We start from the raw sequence: 18,053 nt of genomic DNA on the forward strand, positions 1-18,053 counted from the left end.
AGGGAGCGTAAGGAACCTTAAAGGTAGAAAGAAACCAAAGTCTTAAGTCTCCAGAGACTCCATGGAAATAAAGATGGAAATTTAAAAAGAGATCTACAAAAAAAGAAGCCATTAAGTTGTTGCACCGAGAGAACCCACACTTATCCTACCTCAGTTTCCTTAAGGTTTAAGCTGAAAAACTCTGTAGATATCCCCAATCCATGGAGCGAATAGGCCGAAACCACATGCCGAAAGGAGCCCGCTGAGATTGGCCAGGGGAAACAAACGTCCGTACGGGAGATGCCCACGGCCAGAGCCTTATCCAATGGATTCCTGACATTAGTTTGCAGAACAGCATATACCAGAGTCAATAACTTGTAAAGTAGACGGTCAGCGACTGATTTCGTCACCTGGGACCCGTTTGCCCAAAGTCATGAGTTAGTTGCAGCTGAAATGCGGACTGCAGCTTTCCCTCAATCACTGGCGCTACAACAAGGCCCCGTGTAGCCCATGCCTAAGGCCTATGGCTTTTAGATTGCAAACTCTTCCAGGTGCCGTGTTATTTCCTATACTTTCTGATTCCTTCTCTTGTGGAATAAAGTTTCGAATACAGTTCCCAGTTCACAGTCAGCCCTAGCACTCGTGATGTCGCCTCTGACAAGGACAGAGAAAGAGACACCCTTCCCTTTCTCCACACTGCTATCAGTACCTATTCTAAGGACTGGGACACATGTGAGATCCCCACTGGTGTCGGCCGGGGCAGCTGACATGCGCAACATGGCCGGTTAGCTCAGCTGGTTAGAGCGTGGTGCTAATAACGCCAAGGTCGCGGGTTCGATCCCCGTACGGGCCAGTCCGTCTCCTCTTTTTTGACCGTACCAGTCTCAAAACTCCTTTTTCTCCCTACTGCCTAGATCTGGTGGGTGGAAATTGCTGCTGTCTTCATTTAAGCAGGTTACCGTGATGGCAAGCACCATACCCATTCCTCGTTAGTATAGTGGTGAGTATCCCCGCCTGTCACGCGGGAGACCGGGGTTCGATTCCCCGACGGGGAGGCAATTGTTTTCTTTGTGCACCAAAGAAAACTCAGGAAAAAGGAATCCAAAGTCTTAAGTCTCCAGAGTCTCCAGAGTCTCCATGGAAATAAAGATGGAATTTTAAAAAGAGATCTACAAAAAAAGAAGCCATTAAGTCGTTGCACAGAGAGAACCCACACTTATCCTACCTCAGTTTCCTGAAGGTTTAAGCTGAAAAACTCTGTAGATATCCCCAATCCATGGAGCGAATAGGCCGAAACCACATGCCGAAAGGAGCCCGCTGAGATTGGCCAGGGGAAACAAACGTCCGTACGGGAGATGCCCACGGACAGAGCCTTATTTAATGGATTCCTGACATTAGTTTGCAGCAGAGCATAACGTAGACGTTCAGCGACTGATTTTGTCACCTGGGACCCTTTTTCCCAAAGTCATGAGTTAGAAAACTAAGGAAAAAGGAGGTAAAATCCTAGAGGGAGCGTAAGGAACCTTAAAGGTAGAAAGAAACCAAAGTCTTAAGTCTCCAGAGTCTCCATGGAAATAAAGATGGAATTTTAAAAAGAGATCTACAAAAAAAGAAGCCATTAAGTTGTTGCACAGAGAGAACCCACACTTATCCTACCTCAGTTTCCTGAAGGTTTAAGCTGAAAAACTCTGTAGATATCCCCAATCCATGGAGCGAATAGGCCGAAACCACATGCCGAAAGGAGCCCGCTGAGATTGGCCAGGGGAAACAAACGTCCGTACGGGAGATGCCCACGGACAGAGCCTTATTTAATGGATTCCTGACATTAGTTTGCAGCAGAGCATAACGTAGACGTTCAGCGACTGATTTTGTCACCTGGGACCCTTTTTCCCAAAGTCATGAGTTAGAAAACTAAGGAAAAAGGAGGTAAAATCCTAGAGGGAGCGTAAGGAACCTTAAAGGTAGAAAGAAACCAAAGTCTTAAGTCTCCAGAGACTCCATGGAAATAAAGATGGAAATTTAAAAAGAGATCTACAAAAAAAGAAGCCATTAGGTTGTTGCACCGAGAGAACCCACACTTATCCTACCTCAGTTTCCTTAAGGTTTAAGCTGAAAAACTCTGTAGATATCCCCAATCCATGGAGCGAATAGGCCGAAACCACATGCCGAAAGGAGCCCGCTGAGATTGGCCAGGGGAAACAAACGTCCGTACGGGAGATGCCCACGGCCAGAGCCTTATCCAATGGATTCCTGACATTAGTTTGCAGCACAGCATATACCAGAGTCAATAACTTGTAAAGTAGACGGTCAGCGACTGATTTCGTCACCTGGGACCTGTGTGCCCAAAGTCATGAGTTAGTTGCAGCTGAAATGCGGACTGCAGCTTTCCCTCAATCACTGGCGCTACAACAAGGCCCCGTGTAGCCCATGCCTAAGGCCTATGGCTTTTAGATTGCAAACTCTTCCAGGTGCCGTGTTATTTCCTATACTTTCTGATTCCTTCTCTTGTGGAATAAAGTTTCGAATACAGTTCCCAGTTCACAGTCAGCCCTAGCACTCGTGATGTCGCCTCTGACAAGGACAGAGAAAGAGACACCCTTCCCTTTCTCCACACTGCTATCAGTACCTATTCTAAGGACTGGGACACATGTGAGATCCCCACTGGTGTCGGCCGGGGCAGCCAACATGCGCAACATGGCCGGTTAGCTCAGCTGGTTAGAGCGTGGTGCTAATAACGCCAAGGTCGCGGGTTCGATCCCCGTACGGGCCAGTCCGTGTCCTCTTTTTTGACCGTACCAGTCTCAAACTCCTTTTTCTCCCTACTGCCTAGATCTGGTGGGTGGAAATTGCTGCTGTCTTCATTTAAGCAGGTTACCGTGATGGCAAGCACCATACCCATTCCTCGTTAGTATAGTGGTGAGTATCCCCGCCTGTCACGCGGGAGACCGGGGTTCGATTCCCCGACGGGGAGGCAATTGTTTTCCTTGTGCACCAAAGAAAACTCAGGAAAAAGGAATCCAAAGTCTTAAGTCTCCAGAGTCTCCAGAGTCTCCATGGAAATAAAGATGGAATTTTAAAAAGAGATCTACAAAAAAAGAAGCCATTAAGTCGTTGCACAGAGAGAACCCACACTTATCCTACCTCAGTTTCCTGAAGGTTTAAGCTGAAAAACTCTGTAGATTGGCCAGGGGAAACAAACGTCCGTACGGGAGATGCCCACGGACAGAGCCTTATTTAATGGATTCCTGACATTAGTTTGCAGCATAGCATAACGTAGACGTACAGCGACTGATTTTGTCACCTGGGACCCTTTTTCCCAAAGTCATGAGTTAGAAAACTAAGGAAAAAGGAGGTAAAATCCTAGAGGGAGCGTAAGGAACCTTAAAGGTAGAAAGAAACCAAAGTCTTAAGTCTCCAGAGACTCCATGGAAATAAAGATGGAAATTTAAAAAGAGATCTACAAAAAAAGAAGCCATTAAGTCGTTCCACCGAGAGAACCCACACTTATCCTACCTCAGTTTAGTGAAGGTTTAAGCTGAAAAACTCTGTAGATATCCCCAATCCATGGAGCGAATAGGCCAAAACCACATGCCGAAAGGAGCCCGCTGAGATTGGCCAGGGGAAACAAACGTCCGTACGGGAGATGCCCACGGACAGAGCCTTATTTAATGGATTCCTGACATTAGTTTGCAGCAGAGCATAACGTAGACGTTCAGCGACTGATTTTGTCACCTGGGACCCGTTTTCCCAAAGTCATGAGTTAGAAAACTAAGGAAAAAGGAGGTAAAATCCTAGAGAGAGCGTCAGGAACCTTAAAGGTAGAAAGAAACCAAAGTCTTAAGTCTCCAGAGACTCCATGGAAATAAAGATGGAAATTTAAAAAGAGATCTACAAAAAAAGAAGCCATTAAGTCGTTGCACCGAGAGAACCCACACTTATCCTACCTCAGTTTCCTTAAGGTTTAAGTACCTATAGGTACTGCTATCAGTACCTATTCTAAGGACTGGGACACATGTGAGATCCCCACTGGTGTCGGCCGGGGCAGCCGACATGCGCAACATGGCCGGTTAGCTCAGCTGGTTAGAGCGTGGTGCTAATAACGCCAAGGTCGCGGGTTCGATCCCCGTACGGGCCAGTCCGTCTCCTCTTTTTTGACCGTACCAGTCTCAAACTCCTTTTTCTCCCTACTGCCTAGATCTGGTGGGTGGAAATTGCTGCCTTCTTCATTTAAGCAGGTTACCGTGATGGCAAGCACCATACCCATTCCTCGTTAGTATAGTGGTGAGTATCTTCGCCTGTCACGCGGGAGACCGGGGTTCGATTCCCCGACGGGGAGGCAATTGTTTTCTTTGTGCACCAAAGAAAACTCAGGAAAAAGGAATCCAAAGTCTTAAGTCTCCAGAGTCTCCAGAGTCTCCATGGAAATAAAGATGGAATTTTAAAAAGAGATCTACAAAAAAAGAAGCCATTAAGTCGTTGCACAGAGAGAACCCACACTTATCCTACCTCAGTTTCCTTAAGGTTTAAGCTGAAAAACTCTGTAGATATCCCCAATCCATGGAGCGAATAGGCCGAAACCACATGCCAAAAGGAGCCCGCTGAGATTGGCCAGGGGAAACAAACGTCCGTACGGGAGATGCCCACGGCCAGAGCCTTATCCAATGGATTCCTGACATTAGTTTGCAGCACAGCATATACCAGAGTCAATAACTTGTAAAGTAGACGGTCAGCGACTGATTTCGTCACCTGGGACCCGTTTGCCCAAAGTCATGAGTTAGTTGCAGCTGAAATGCGGACTGCAGCTTTCCCTCAATCACTGGCGCTACAACAAGGCCCCGTGTAGCCCATGCCTAAGGCCTATGGCTTTTAGATTGCAAACTCTTCCAGGTGCCGTGTTATTTCCTATACTTTCTGATTCCTTCTCTTGTGGAATAAAGTTTCGAATACAGTTCCCAGTTCACAGTCAGCCCTAGCACTCGTGATGTCGCCTCTGACAAGGACAGAGAAAGAGACACCCTTCCCTTTCTCCACACTGCTATCAGTACCTATTCTAAGGACTGGGACACATGTGAGATCCCCACTGGTGTCGGCCGGGGCAGCCGACATGCGCAACATGGCCGGTTAGCTCAGCTGGTTAGAGCGTGGTGCTAATAACGCCAAGGTCGCGGTTTCGATCCCCGTACGGGCCAGTCCGTCTCCTCTTTTTTGACCGTACCAGTCTCAAACTCCTTTTTCTCCCTACTGCTTAGATCTGGTGGGTGGAAATTGCTGCTGTCTTCATTTAAGCAGGTTACCGTGATGGCAAGCACCATACCCATTCCTCGTTAGTATAGTGGTGAGTATCCCCGCCTGTCACGCGGGAGACTGGGGTTCGATTCCCCGACGGGGAGGCAATTGTTTTCTTTGTGCACCAAAGAAAACTCAGGAAAAAGGAATCCAAAGTCTCCAGAGTCTCCAGAGTCTCCATGGAAATAAAGATGGAATTTTAAAAAGAGATCTACAAAAAAAGAAGCCATTAAGTCGTTGCACAGAGAGAACCCACACTTATCCTACCTCAGTTTCCTGAAGGTTTAAGCTGAAAAACTCTGTAGATATCCCCAATCCATGGAGCGAATAGGCCGAAACCACATGCCGAAAGGAGCCCGCTGAGATTGGCCAGGGGAAACAAACGTCCGTACGGGAGATGCCCACGGACAGAGCCTTATTTAATGGATTCCTGACATTAGTTTGCAGCAGAGCATAACGTAGACGTTCAGCGACTGATTTTGTCACCTGGGACCCTTTTTCCCAAAGTCATGAGTTAGAAAACTAAGGAAAAAGGAGGTAAAATCCTAGAGGGAGCGTAAGGAACCTTAAAGGTAGAAAGAAACCAAAGTCTTAAGTCTCCAGAGACTCCATGGAAATAAAGATGGAAATTTAAAAAGAGATCTACAAAAAAAGAAGCCATTAAGTTGTTGCACCGAGAGAACCCACACTTATCCTACCTCAGTTTCCTTAAGGTTTAAGCTGAAAAACTCTGTAGATATTCCCAATCCATGGAGCGAATAGGCCGAAACCACATGCCGAAAGGAGCCCGCTGAGATTGGCCAGGGGAAACAAACGTCCGTACGGGAGATGCCCACGGCCAGAGCCTTATCCAATGGATTCCTGACATTAGTTTGCAGAACAGCATATACCAGAGTCAATAACTTGTAAAGTAGACGGTCAGCGACTGATTTCGTCACCTGGGACCCGTTTGCCCAAAGTCATGAGTTAGTTGCAGCTGAAATGCGGACTGCAGCTTTCCCTCAATCACTGGCGCTACAACAAGGCCCCGTGTAGCCCATGCCTAAGGCCTATGGCTTTTAGATTGCAAACTCTTCCAGGTGCCGTGTTATTTCCTATACTTTCTGATTCCTTCTCTTGTGGAATAAAGTTTTGAATACAGTTCCCAGTTCACAGTCAGCCCTAGCACTCGTGATGTCGCCTCTGACAAGGACAGAGAAAGAGACACCCTTCCCTTTCTCCACACTGCTATCAGTACCTATTCTAAGGACTGGGACACATGTGAGATCCCCACTGGTGTCGGCCGGGGCAGCCGACATGCGCAACATGGCCGGTTAGCTCAGCTGGTTAGAGCGTGGTGCTAATAACGCCAAGGTCGCGGGTTCGATCCCCGTACGGGCCAGTCCGTCTCCTCTTTTTTGACCGTACCAGTCTCAAACTCCTTTTTCTCCCTACTGCCTAGATCTGGTGGGTGGAAATTGCTGCTGTCTTCATTTAAGCAGGTTACCGTGATGGCAAGCACCATACCCATTCCTCGTTAGTATAGTGGTGAGTATCCCCGCCTGTCACGCGGGAGACCGGGGTTCGATTCCCCGGCGGGGAGGCAATTGTTTTCTTTGTGCACCAAAGAAATCTCAGGAAAAAGGAATCCAAAGTCTTAAGTCTCCAGAGTCTCCAGAGTCTCCATGGAAATAAAGATGGAATTTTAAAAAGAGATCTACAAAAAAAGAAGCCATTAAGTCGTTGCACAGAGAGAACCCACACTTATCCTACCTCAGTTTCCTGAAGGTTTAAGCTGAAAAACTCTGTAGATATCCCCAATCCATGGAGCGAATAGGCCGAAACCACATGCCGAAAGGAGCCCGCTGAGATTGGCCAGGGGAAACAAACGTCCGTACGGGAGATGCCCACGGACAGAGCCTTATTTAATGGATTCCTGACATTAGTTTGCAGCAGAGCATAACGTAGACGTTCAGCGACTGATTTTGTCACCTGGGACCCTTTTTCCCAAAGTCATGAGTTAGAAAACTAAGGAAAAAGGAGGTAAAATCCTAGAGGGAGCGTAAGGAACCTTAAAGGTAGAAAGAAACCAAAGTCTTAAGTCTCCAGAGACTCCATGGAAATAAAGATGGAAATTTAAAAAGAGATCTACAAAAAAAGAAGCCATTAAGTTGTTGCACCGAGAGAACCCACACTTATCCTACCTCAGTTTCCTTAAGGTTTAAGCTGAAAAACTCTGTAGATATCCCCAATCCATGGAGCGAATAGGCCGAAACCACATGCCGAAAGGAGCCCGCTGAGATTGGCCAGGGGAAACAAACGTCCGTACGGGAGATGCCCACGGCCAGAGCCTTATCCAATGGATTCCTGACATTAGTTTGCAGCACAGCATATACCAGAGTCAATAACTTGTAAAGTAGACGGTCAGCGACTGATTTCGTCACCTGGGACCCGTTTGCCCAAAGTCATGAGTTAGTTGCAGCTGAAATGCGGACTGCAGCTTTCCCTCAATCACTGGCGCTACAACAAGGCCCCGTGTAGCCCATGCCTAAGGCCTATGGCTTTTAGATTGCAAACTCTTCCAGGTGCCGTGTTATTTCCTATACTTTCTGATTCCTTCTCTTGTGGAATAAAGTTTCGAATACAGTTCCCAGTTCACAGTCAGCCCTAGCACTCGTGATGTCGCCTCTGACAAGGACAGAGAAAGAGACACCCTTCCCTTTCTCCACACTGCTATCAGTACCTATTCTAAGGACTGGGACACATGTGAGATCCCCACTGGTGTCGGCCGGGGCAGCCGACATGCGCAACATGGCCGATTAGCTCAGCTGGTTAGAGCGTGGTGCTAATAACGCCAAGGTCGCGGGTTCGATCCCCGTACGGGCCAGTCCGTCTCCTCTTTTTTGACCGTACCAGTCTCAAACTCCTTTTTCTCCCTACTGCTTAGATCTGGTGGGTGGAAATTGCTGCTGTCTTCATTTAAGCAGGTTACCGTGATGGCAAGCACCATACCCATTCCTCATTAGTATAGTGGTGAGTATCCCCGCCTGTCACGCGGGAGACCGGGGTTCGATTCCCCGACGGGGAGGCAATTGTTTTCTTTGTGCACCAAAGAAAACTCAGGAAAAAGGAATCCAAAGTCTTAAGTCTCCAGAGTCTCCAGAGTCTCCATGGAAATAAAGATGGAATTTTAAAAAGAGATCTACAAAAAAAGAAGCCATTAAGTCGTTGCACAGAGAGAACCCACACTTATCCTACCTCAGTTTCCTGAAGGTTTAAGCTGAAAAACTCTGTAGATATCCCCAATCCATGGAGCGAATAGGCCGAAACCACATGCCGAAAGGAGCCCGCTGAGATTGGCCAGGGGAAACAAACGTCCGTACGGGAGATGCCCACGGACAGAGCCTTATTTAATGGATTCCTGACATTAGTTTGCAGCAGAGCATAACGTAGACGTTCAGCGACTGATTTTGTCACCTGGGACCCTTTTTCCCAAAGTCATGAGTTAGAAAACTAAGGAAAAAGGAGGTAAAATCCTAGAGGGAGCGTAAGGAACCTTAAAGGTAGAAAGAAACCAAAGTCTTAAGTCTCCAGAGACTCCATGGAAATAAAGATGGAAATTTAAAAAGAGATCTACAAAAAAAGAAGCCATTAAGTTGTTGCACCGAGAGAACCCACACTTATCCTACCTCAGTTTCCTTAAGGTTTAAGCTGAAAAACTCTGTAGATATCCCCAATCCATGGAGCGAATAGGCCGAAACCACATGCCGAAAGGAGCCCACTGAGATTGGCCAGGGGAAACAAACGTCCGTACGGGAGATGCCCACGGCCAGAGCCTTATCCAATGGATTCTTGACATTAGTTTGCAGCACAGCATATACCAGAGTCAATAACTTGTAAAGTAGACGGTCAGCGACTGATTTCGTCACCTGGGACCCGTTTGCCCAAAGTCATGAGTTAGTTGCAGCTGAAATGCGGACTGCAGCTTTCCCTCAATCACTGGCGCTACAACAAGGCCCCGTGTAGCCCATGCCTAAGGCCTATGGCTTTTAGATTGCAAACTCTTCTAGGTGCCGTGTTATTTCCTATACTTTCTGATTCCTTCTCTTGTGGAATAAAGTTTCGAATACAGTTCCCAGTTCACAGTCAGCCCTAGCACTCGTGATGTCGCCTCTGACAAGGACAGAGAAAGAGACACCCTTCCCTTTCTCCACACTGCTATCAGTACCTATTCTAAGGACTGGGACACATGTGAGATCCCCACTGGTGTCGGCCGGGGCAGCCGACATGCGCAACATGGCCGGTTAGCTCAGCTGGTTAGAGCGTGGTGCTAATAACGCCAAGGTCGCGGGTTCGATCCCCGTACGGGCCAGTCCGTCTCCTCTTTTTTGACCGTACCAGTCTCAAACTCATTTTTCTCCCTACTGCCTAGATCTGGTGGGTGGAAATTGCTGCTGTCTTCATTTAAGCAGGTTACCGTGATGGCAAGCACCATACCCATTCCTCGTTAGTATAGTGGTGAGTATCCCCGCCTGTCACGCGGGAGACCGGGGTTCGATTCCCCGACGCGGAGGCAATTGTTTTCTTTGTGCACCAAAGAAAACAAAGGAATCCAAAGTCTTAAGTCTCCAGAGTCTCCAGAGTCTCCATGGAAATAAAGATGGAATTTTAAAAAGAGATCTACAAAAAAAGAAGCCATTAAGTCGTTGCACAGAGAGAACCCACACTTATCCTACCTCAGTTTCCTGAAGGTTTAAGCTGAAAAACTCTGTAGATATCCCCAATCCATGGAGCGAATAGGCCGAAGCGACTGATTTTGTCACCTGGGACCCTTTTTCCCAAAGTCATGAGTTAGAAAACTAAGGAAAAAGGAGGTAAAATCCTAGAGGGAGCGTAAGGAACCTTAAAGGTAGAAAGAAACCAAAGTCTTAAGTCTCCAGAGACTCCATGGAAATAAAGATGGAAATTTAAAAAGAGATCTACAAAAAAAGAAGCCATTAAGTCGTTGCACAGAGAGAACCCACACTTATCCTACCTCAGTTTCCTGAAGGTTTAAGCTGAAAAACTCTGTAGATATCCCCAATCCATGGAGCGAATAGGCCGAAACCACATGCCGAAAGGAGCCCGCTGAGATTGGCCAGGGGAAACAAACGTCCGTACGGGAGATGCCCACGGACAGAGCCTTATTTAATGGATTCCTGACATTAGTTTGCAGCAGAGCATAACGTAGACGTTCAGCGACTGATTTTGTCACCTGGGACCCTTTTTCCCAAAGTCATGAGTTAGAAAACTAAGGAAAAAGGAGGTAAAATCCTAGAGGGAGCGTAAGGAACCTTAAAGGTAGAAAGAAACCAAAGTCTTAAGTCTCCAGAGACTCCATGGAAATAAAGATGGAAATTTAAAAAGAGATCTACAAAAAAAGAAGCCATTAAGTTGTTGCACCGAGAGAACCCACACTTATCCTACCTCAGTTTCCTTAAGGTTTAAGCTGAAAAACTCTGTAGATATCCCCAATCCATGGAGCGAATAGGCCGAAACCACATGCCGAAAGGAGCCCGCTGAGATTGGCCAGGGGAAACAAACGTCCGTACGGGAGATGCCCACGGCCAGAGCCTTATCCAATGGATTCCTGACATTAGTTTGCAGCACAGCATATACCAGAGTCAATAACTTGTAAAGTAGACGGTCAGCGACTGATTTCGTCACCTGGGACCCGTTTGCCCAAAGTCATGAGTTAGTTGCAGCTGAAATGCGGACTGCAGCTTTCCCTCAATCACTGGCGCTACAACAAGGCCCCGTGTAGCCCATGCCTAAGGCCTATGGCTTTTAGATTGCAAACTCTTCCAGGTGCCGTGTTATTTCCTATACTTTCTGATTCCTTCTCTTGTGGAATAAAGTTTCGAATACAGTTCCCAGTTCACAGTCAGCCCTAGCACTCGTGATGTCGCCTCTGACAAGGACAGAGAAAGAGACACCCTTCCCTTTCTCCACACTGCTATCAGTACCTATTCTAAGGACTGGGACACATGTGAGATCCCCACTGGTGTCGGCCGGGGCAGCCGACATGCGCAACATGGCCGGTTAGCTCAGCTGGTTAGAGCGTGGTGCTAATAACGCCAAGGTCGCGGGTTCGAACTCCGTACGGGCCAGTCTGTCTCCTCTATTTTGACCGTACCAGTCTCAAACTCCTTTTTCTCCCTACTGCTTAGATCTGGTGGGTGGAAATTGCTGCTGTCTTCATTTAAGCAGGTTACCGTGATGGCAAGCACCATACCCATTCCTCGTTAGTATAGTGGTGAGTATCCCCGCCTGTCACGCGGGAGACCGAGGTTCGATTCCCCGACGGGGAGGCAATTATTTTCTTTGTGGTTCGATCCCCGTACGGGCCAGTCCGTCTCCTCTTTTTTGACCGTACCAGTCTCAAACTCCTTTTTCTCCCTACTGCCTAGATCTGGCGGGTGGAAATTGCTGCTGTCTTCATTTAAGCAGGTTACCGTGATGGCAAGCACCATACCCATTCCTCGTTAGTATAGTGGTGAGTATCCCCGCCTGTCACGCGGGAGACCGGGGTTCGATTCCCCGACGGGGAGGCAATTGTTTTCTTTGTGCACCAAAGAAAACTCAGGAAAAAGGAATCCAAAGTCTTAAGTCTCCAGAGTCTCCAGAGTCTCCATGGAAATAAAGATGGAATTTTAAAAAGAGATCTACAAAAAAAGAAGCCATTAAGTCGTTGCACAGAGAGAACCCACACTTATCCTACCTCAGTTTCCTGAAGGTTTAAGCTGAAAAACTCTGTAGATATCCCCAATCCATGGAGCGAATAGGCCGAAACCACATGCCGAAAGGAGCCCGCTGAGATTGGCCAGGGGAAACAAACGTCCGTACGGGAGATGCCCACGGACAGAGCCTTATTTAATGGATTCCTGACATTAGTTTGCAGCAGAGCATAACGTAGACGTTCAGCGACTGATTTTGTCACCTGGGACCCGTTTTCCCAAAGTCATGAGTTAGAAAACTAAGGAAAAAGGAGGTAAAATCCTAGAGAGAGCGTCAGGAACCTTAAAGGTAGAAAGAAACCAAAGTCTTAAGTCTCCAGAGACTCCATGGAAATAAAGATGGAAATTTAAAAAGAGATCTACAAAAAAAGAAGCCATTAAGTCGTTGCACCGAGAGAACCCACACTTATCCTACCTCAGTTTCCTTAAGGTTTAAGCTGAAAAACTCTGTAGATATCCCCAATCCATGGAGCGAATAGGCCGAAACCACATGCCGAAAGGAGCCCGCTGAGATTGGCCAGGGGAAACAAACGTCCGTACGGGAGATGCCCACGGCCAGAGCCTTATCCAATGGATTCCTGACATTAGTTTGCAGCACAGCATATACCAGAGTCAATAACTTGTAAAGTAGACGGTCAGCGACTGATTTCGTCACCTGGGACCCGTTTGCCCAAAGTCATGAGTTAGTTGCAGCTGAAATGCGGACTGCAGCTTTCCCTCAATCACTGGCGCTACAACAAGGCCCCGTGTAGCCCATGCCTAAGGCCTATGGCTTTTAGATTGCAAACTCTTCCAGGTGCCGTGTTATTTCCTATACTTTCTGATTCCTTCTCTTGTGGAATAAAGTTTCGAATACAGTTCCCAGTTCACAGTCAGCCCTAGCACTCGTGATGTCGCCTCTGACAAGGACAGAGAAAGAGACACCCTTCCCTTTCTCCACACTGCTATCAGTACCTATTCTAAGGACTGGGACACATGTGAGATCCCCACTGGTGTCGGCCGGGGCAGCCGACATGCGCAACATGGCCGGTTAGCTCAGCTGGTTAGAGCGTGGTGCTAATAACGCCAAGGTCGCGGGTTCGATCCCCGTACGGGCCAGTCCGTCTCCTCTTTTTTGACCGTACCAGTCTCAAACTCCTTTTTCTCCCTACTGCCTAGATCTGGCGGGTGGAAATTGCTGCTGTCTTCATTTAAGCAGGTTACCGTGATGGCAAGTACCATACCCATTCCTCGTTAGTATAGTGGTGAGTATCCCCGCCTGTCACGCGGGAGACCGGGGTTCGATTCCCCGACGGGGAGGCAATTGTTTTCTTTGTGCACCAAAGAAAACTCAGGAAAAAGGAATCCAAAGTCTTAAGTCTCCAGAGTCTCCAGAGTCTCCATGGAAATAAAGATGGAATTTTAAAAAGAGATCTACAAAAAAAGAAGCCATTAAGTCGTTGCACAGAGAGAACCCACACTTATCCTACCTCAGTTTCCTGAAGGTTTAAGCTGAAAAACTCTGTAGATATCCCCAATCCATGGAGCGAATAGGCCGAAACCACATGCCGAAAGGAGCCCGCTGAGATTGGCCAGGGGAAACAAACGTCCGTACGGGAGATGCCCACGGACAGAGCCTTATCCAATGGATTCCTGACATTAGTTTGCAGCACAGCATATACCAGAGTCAATAACTTGTAAAGTAGACGGTCAGCGACTGATTTCGTCACCTGGGACCCGTTTGCCCAAAGTCATGAGTTAGTTGCAGCTGAAATGCGGACTGCAGCTTTCCCTCAATCACTGGCGCTACAACAAGGCCCCGTGTAGCCCATGCCTAAGGCCTATGGCTTTTAGATTGCAAACTCTTCCAGGTGCCGTGTTATTTCCTATACTTTCTGATTCCTTCTCTTGTGGAATAAAGTTTCGAATACAGTTCCCAGTTCACAGTCAGCCCTAGCACTCGTGATGTCGCCTCTGACAAGGACAGAGAAAGAGACACCCTTCCCTTTCTCCACACTGCTATCAGTACCTATTCTAAGGACTGGGACACATGTGAGATCCCCACTGGTGTCGGCCGGGGCAGCCGACATGCGCAACATGGCCGGTTAGCTCAGCTGGTTAGAGCGTGGTGCTAATAACGCCAAGGTCGCGGGTTTGATCCCCGTACGGGCCAGTCCATCTCCTCTTTTTTGACCGTACCAGTCTCAAACTCCTTTTTCTCCCTACTGCCTAGATCTGGTGGGTGGAAATTGCTGCTGTCTTCATTTAAGCAGGTTACCGTGATGGCAAGCACCATACCCATTCCTCGTTAGTATAGTGGTGAGTATCCCCGCCTGTCACGCGGGAGACCGGGGTTCGATTCCCCGACGGGGAGGCAATTGTTTTCTTTGTGCACCAAAGAAAACTCAGGAAAAAGGAATCCAAAGTCTTAAGTCTCCAGAGTCTCCAGAGTCTCCATGGAAATAAAGATGGAATTTTAAAAAGAGATCTACAAAAAAAGAAGCCATTAAGTCGTTGCACAGAGAGAACCCACACTTATCCTACCTCAGTTTCCTGAAGGTTTAAGCTGAAAAACTCTGTAGATTGGCCAGGGGAAACAAACGTCCGTACGGGAGATGTCCACGGACAGAGCCTTATTTAATGGATTCCTGACATTAGTTTGCAGCATAGCATAACGTAGACGTTCAGCGACTGATTTTGTCACCTGGGACCCTTTTTCCCAAAGTCATGAGTTAGAAAACTAAGGAAAAAGGAGGTAAAATCCTAGAGGGAGTGTAAGGAACCTTAAAGGTAGAAAGAAACCAAAGTCTTAAGTCTCCAGAGACTCCATGGAAATAAAGATGGAAATTTAAAAAGAGATCTACAAAAAAAGAAGCCATTAGGTTGTTGCACCGAGAGAACCCACACTTATCCTACCTCAGTTTCCTTAAGGTTTAAGCTGAAAAACTCTGTAGATATCCCCAATCCATGGAGCGAATAGGCCGAAACCACATGCCGAAAGGAGCCCACTGAGATTGGCCAGGGGAAACAAACGTCCGTACGGGAGATGCCCACGGCCAGAGCCTTATCCAATGGATTCCTGACATTAGTTTGCAGCACAGCATATACCAGAGTCAATAACTTGTAAAGTAGACGGTCAGCGACTGATTTCGTCACCTGGGACCCGTTTGCCCAAAGTCATGAGTTAGTTGCAGCTGAAATGCGGACTGCAGCTTTCCCTCAATCACTGGCGCTACAACAAGGCCCCGTGTAGCCCATGCCTAAGGCCTATGGCTTTTAGATTGCAAACTCTTCCAGGTGCCGTGTTATTTCCTATACTTTCTGATTCCTTCTCTTGTGGAATAAAGTTTCGAATACAGTTCCCAGTTCACAGTCAGCCCTAGCACTCGTGATGTCGCCTCTGAGAAGGACAGAGAAAGAGACACCCTTCCCTTTCTCCACACTGCTATCAGTACCTATTCTAAGGACTGGGACACATGTGAGATCCCCACTGGTGTCGGCCGGGGCAGCTGACATGCGCAACATGGCCGCTTAGCTCAGCTGGTTAGAGCGTGGTGCTAATAACGCCAAGGTCGCGGGTTCGATCCCCGTACGGGCCAGTCCGTCTCCTCTTTTTTGACCGTACCAGTCTCAAACTCCTTTTTCTCCCTACTGCCTAGATCTGGTGGGTGGAAATTGCTGCTGTCTTCATTTAAGCAGGTTACCGTGATGGCAAGCACCATACCCATTCCTCGTTGGTATAGTGGTGAGTATCCCCGCCTGTCACGCGGGAGACCGGGGTTCGATTCCCCGACGGGGAGGCAATTCTTTTCTTTGTGCACCAAAGAAAACTCAGGAAAAAGGAATCCAAAGTCTTAAGTCTCCAGAGTCTCCAGAGTCTCCATGGAAATAAAGATGGAATTTTAAAAAGAGATCTACAAAAAAAGAAGCCATTAAGTCGTTGCACAGAGAGAACCCACACTTATCCTACCTCAGTTTCCTGAAGGTTTAAGCTGAAAAACTCTGTAGATATCCCCAATCCATGGAGCGAATAGGCCGAAACCACATGCCGAAAGGAGCCCGCTGAGATTGGCCAGGGGAAACAAACGTCCGTACGGGAGATGCCCACGGACAGAGCCTTATTTAATGGATTCCTGACATTAGTTTGCAGCAGAGCATAACGTAGACGTTCAGCGACTGATTTTGTCACCTGGGACCCGTTTTCCCAAAGTCATGAGTTAGAAAACTAAGGAAAAAGGAGGTAAAATCCTAGAGAGAGCGTCAGGAACCTTAAAGGTAGAAAGAAACCAAAGTCTTAAGTCTCCAGAGACTCCATGGAAATAAAGATGGAAATTTAAAAAGAGATCTACAAAAAAAGAAGCCATTAAGTCGTTGCACCGAGAGAACCCACACTTATCCTACCTCAGTTTCCTTAAGGTTTAAGCTGAAAAACTCTGTAGATATCCCCAATCCATGGAGCGAATAGGCCGAAACCACATGCCGAAAGGAGCCCGCTGAGATTGGCCAGGGGAAACAAACGTCCGTACGGGAGATGCCCACGGCCAGAGCCTTATCCAATGGATTCCTGACATTAGTTTGCAGCACAGCATATACCAGAGTCAATAACTTGTAAAGTAGACGGTCAGCGACTGATTTCGTCACCTGGGACCCGTTTGCCCAAAGTCATGAGTTAGTTGCAGCTGAAATGCGGACTGCAGCTTTCCCTCAATCACTGGCGCTACAACAAGGCCCCGTGTAGCCCATGCCTAAGGCCTATGGCTTTTAGATTGCAAACTCTTCTAGGTGCCGTGTTATTTCCTATACTTTCTGATTCCTTCTCTTGTGGAATAAAGTTTCGAATACAGTTCCCAGTTCACAGTCAGCCCTAGCACTCGTGATGTCGCCTCTGACAAGGACAGAGAAAGAGACACCCTTCCCTTTCTCCACACTGCTATCAGTACCTATTCTAAGGACTGGGACACATGTGAGATCCCCACTGGTGTCGGCCGGGGCAGCCGACATGCGCAACATGGCCGGTTAGCTCAGCTGGTTAGAGCGTGGTGCTAATAACGCCAAGGTCGCGGGTTCGATCCCCGTACGGGCCAGTCCGTCTCCTCTTTTTTGACCGTACCAGTCTCAAACTCCTTTTTCTCCCTACTGCCTAGATCTGGTGGGTGGAAATTGCTGCTGTCTTCATTTAAGCAGGTTACCGTGATGGCAAGCACCATACCCATTCCTCGTTGGTATAGTGGTGAGTATCCCCGCCTGTCACGCGGGAGACCGGGGTTCGATTCCCCGACGGGGAGGCAATTCTTTTCTTTGTGCACCAAAGAAAACTCAGGAAAAAGGAATCCAAAGTCTTAAGTCTCCAGAGTCTCCAGAGTCTCCATGGAAATAAAGATGGAATTTTAAAAAGAGATCTACAAAAAAAGAAGCCATTAAGTCGTTGCACAGAGAGAACCCACACTTATCCTACCTCAGTTTCCTGAAGGTTTAAGCTGAAAAACTCTGTAGATATCCCCAATCCATGGAGCGAATAGGCCGAAACCACATGCCGAAAGGAGCCCGCTGAGATTGGCCAGGGGAAACAAACGTCCGTACGGGAGATGCCCACGGACAGAGCCTTATTTAATGGATTCCTGACATTAGTTTGCAGCAGAGCATAACGTAGACGTTCAGCGACTGATTTTGTCACCTGGGACCCGTTTTCCCAAAGTCATGAGTTAGAAAACTAAGGAAAAAGGAGGTAAAATCCTAGAGAGAGCGTCAGGAACCTTAAAGGTAGAAAGAAACCAAAGTCTTAAGTCTCCAGAGACTCCATGGAAATAAAGATGGAAATTTAAAAAGAGATCTACAAAAAAAGAAGCCATTAAGTCGTTGCACCGAGAGAACCCACACTTATCCTACCTCAGTTTCCTTAAGGTTTAAGCTGAAAAACTCTGTAGATATCCCCAATCCATGGAGCGAATAGGCCGAAACCACATGCCGAAAGGAGCCCGCTGAGATTGGCCAGGGGAAACAAACGTCCGTACGGGAGATGCCCACGGCCAGAGCCTTATCCAATGGATTCCTGAC

At 47.6% G+C, this 18,053-nt stretch overlaps 14 non-coding genes across 14 annotated transcripts; all 14 read left to right on the forward strand.

The window, feature by feature from the left end:
• The first annotated feature begins 758 nt into the window (after nt 1-758).
• TRNAI-AAU (transfer RNA isoleucine (anticodon AAU)) lies at nt 759-832 on the forward strand. The gene has a single exon. It is a non-coding gene; the product is annotated as a tRNA-Ile (tRNA).
• A 130-nt stretch (nt 833-962) lies between these two features.
• TRNAD-GUC (transfer RNA aspartic acid (anticodon GUC)) lies at nt 963-1,034 on the forward strand. The gene has a single exon. It is a non-coding gene; the product is annotated as a tRNA-Asp (tRNA).
• Nucleotides 1,035-2,675: 1,641 nt separating this feature from the next.
• On the forward strand, nt 2,676-2,749 carry TRNAI-AAU (transfer RNA isoleucine (anticodon AAU)). The gene has a single exon. It is a non-coding gene; the product is annotated as a tRNA-Ile (tRNA).
• A 129-nt stretch (nt 2,750-2,878) lies between these two features.
• On the forward strand, nt 2,879-2,950 carry TRNAD-GUC (transfer RNA aspartic acid (anticodon GUC)). Its single transcript has one exon. It is a non-coding gene; the product is annotated as a tRNA-Asp (tRNA).
• A 1,090-nt stretch (nt 2,951-4,040) lies between these two features.
• On the forward strand, nt 4,041-4,114 carry TRNAI-AAU (transfer RNA isoleucine (anticodon AAU)). Its single transcript has one exon. It is a non-coding gene; the product is annotated as a tRNA-Ile (tRNA).
• Nucleotides 4,115-6,572: 2,458 nt separating this feature from the next.
• Nucleotides 6,573-6,646, forward strand: TRNAI-AAU (transfer RNA isoleucine (anticodon AAU)). Its single transcript has one exon. It is a non-coding gene; the product is annotated as a tRNA-Ile (tRNA).
• A 2,896-nt stretch (nt 6,647-9,542) lies between these two features.
• On the forward strand, nt 9,543-9,616 carry TRNAI-AAU (transfer RNA isoleucine (anticodon AAU)). Its single transcript has one exon. It is a non-coding gene; the product is annotated as a tRNA-Ile (tRNA).
• A 2,146-nt stretch (nt 9,617-11,762) lies between these two features.
• On the forward strand, nt 11,763-11,834 carry TRNAD-GUC (transfer RNA aspartic acid (anticodon GUC)). The gene has a single exon. It is a non-coding gene; the product is annotated as a tRNA-Asp (tRNA).
• A 1,210-nt stretch (nt 11,835-13,044) lies between these two features.
• On the forward strand, nt 13,045-13,118 carry TRNAI-AAU (transfer RNA isoleucine (anticodon AAU)). Its single transcript has one exon. It is a non-coding gene; the product is annotated as a tRNA-Ile (tRNA).
• Nucleotides 13,119-13,247: 129 nt separating this feature from the next.
• TRNAD-GUC (transfer RNA aspartic acid (anticodon GUC)) lies at nt 13,248-13,319 on the forward strand. Its single transcript has one exon. It is a non-coding gene; the product is annotated as a tRNA-Asp (tRNA).
• Nucleotides 13,320-14,301: 982 nt separating this feature from the next.
• TRNAD-GUC (transfer RNA aspartic acid (anticodon GUC)) lies at nt 14,302-14,373 on the forward strand. Its single transcript has one exon. It is a non-coding gene; the product is annotated as a tRNA-Asp (tRNA).
• Nucleotides 14,374-15,727: 1,354 nt separating this feature from the next.
• On the forward strand, nt 15,728-15,799 carry TRNAD-GUC (transfer RNA aspartic acid (anticodon GUC)). Its single transcript has one exon. It is a non-coding gene; the product is annotated as a tRNA-Asp (tRNA).
• A 1,210-nt stretch (nt 15,800-17,009) lies between these two features.
• On the forward strand, nt 17,010-17,083 carry TRNAI-AAU (transfer RNA isoleucine (anticodon AAU)). Its single transcript has one exon. It is a non-coding gene; the product is annotated as a tRNA-Ile (tRNA).
• A 129-nt stretch (nt 17,084-17,212) lies between these two features.
• On the forward strand, nt 17,213-17,284 carry TRNAD-GUC (transfer RNA aspartic acid (anticodon GUC)). Its single transcript has one exon. It is a non-coding gene; the product is annotated as a tRNA-Asp (tRNA).
• The last annotated feature ends 769 nt before the right edge of the window (nt 17,285-18,053 follow it).

Source organism: Hyla sarda, chromosome 4, assembly GCF_029499605.1.
Source record: "Hyla sarda isolate aHylSar1 chromosome 4, aHylSar1.hap1, whole genome shotgun sequence".
NCBI lineage: Eukaryota > Metazoa > Chordata > Amphibia > Anura > Hylidae > Hyla > Hyla sarda.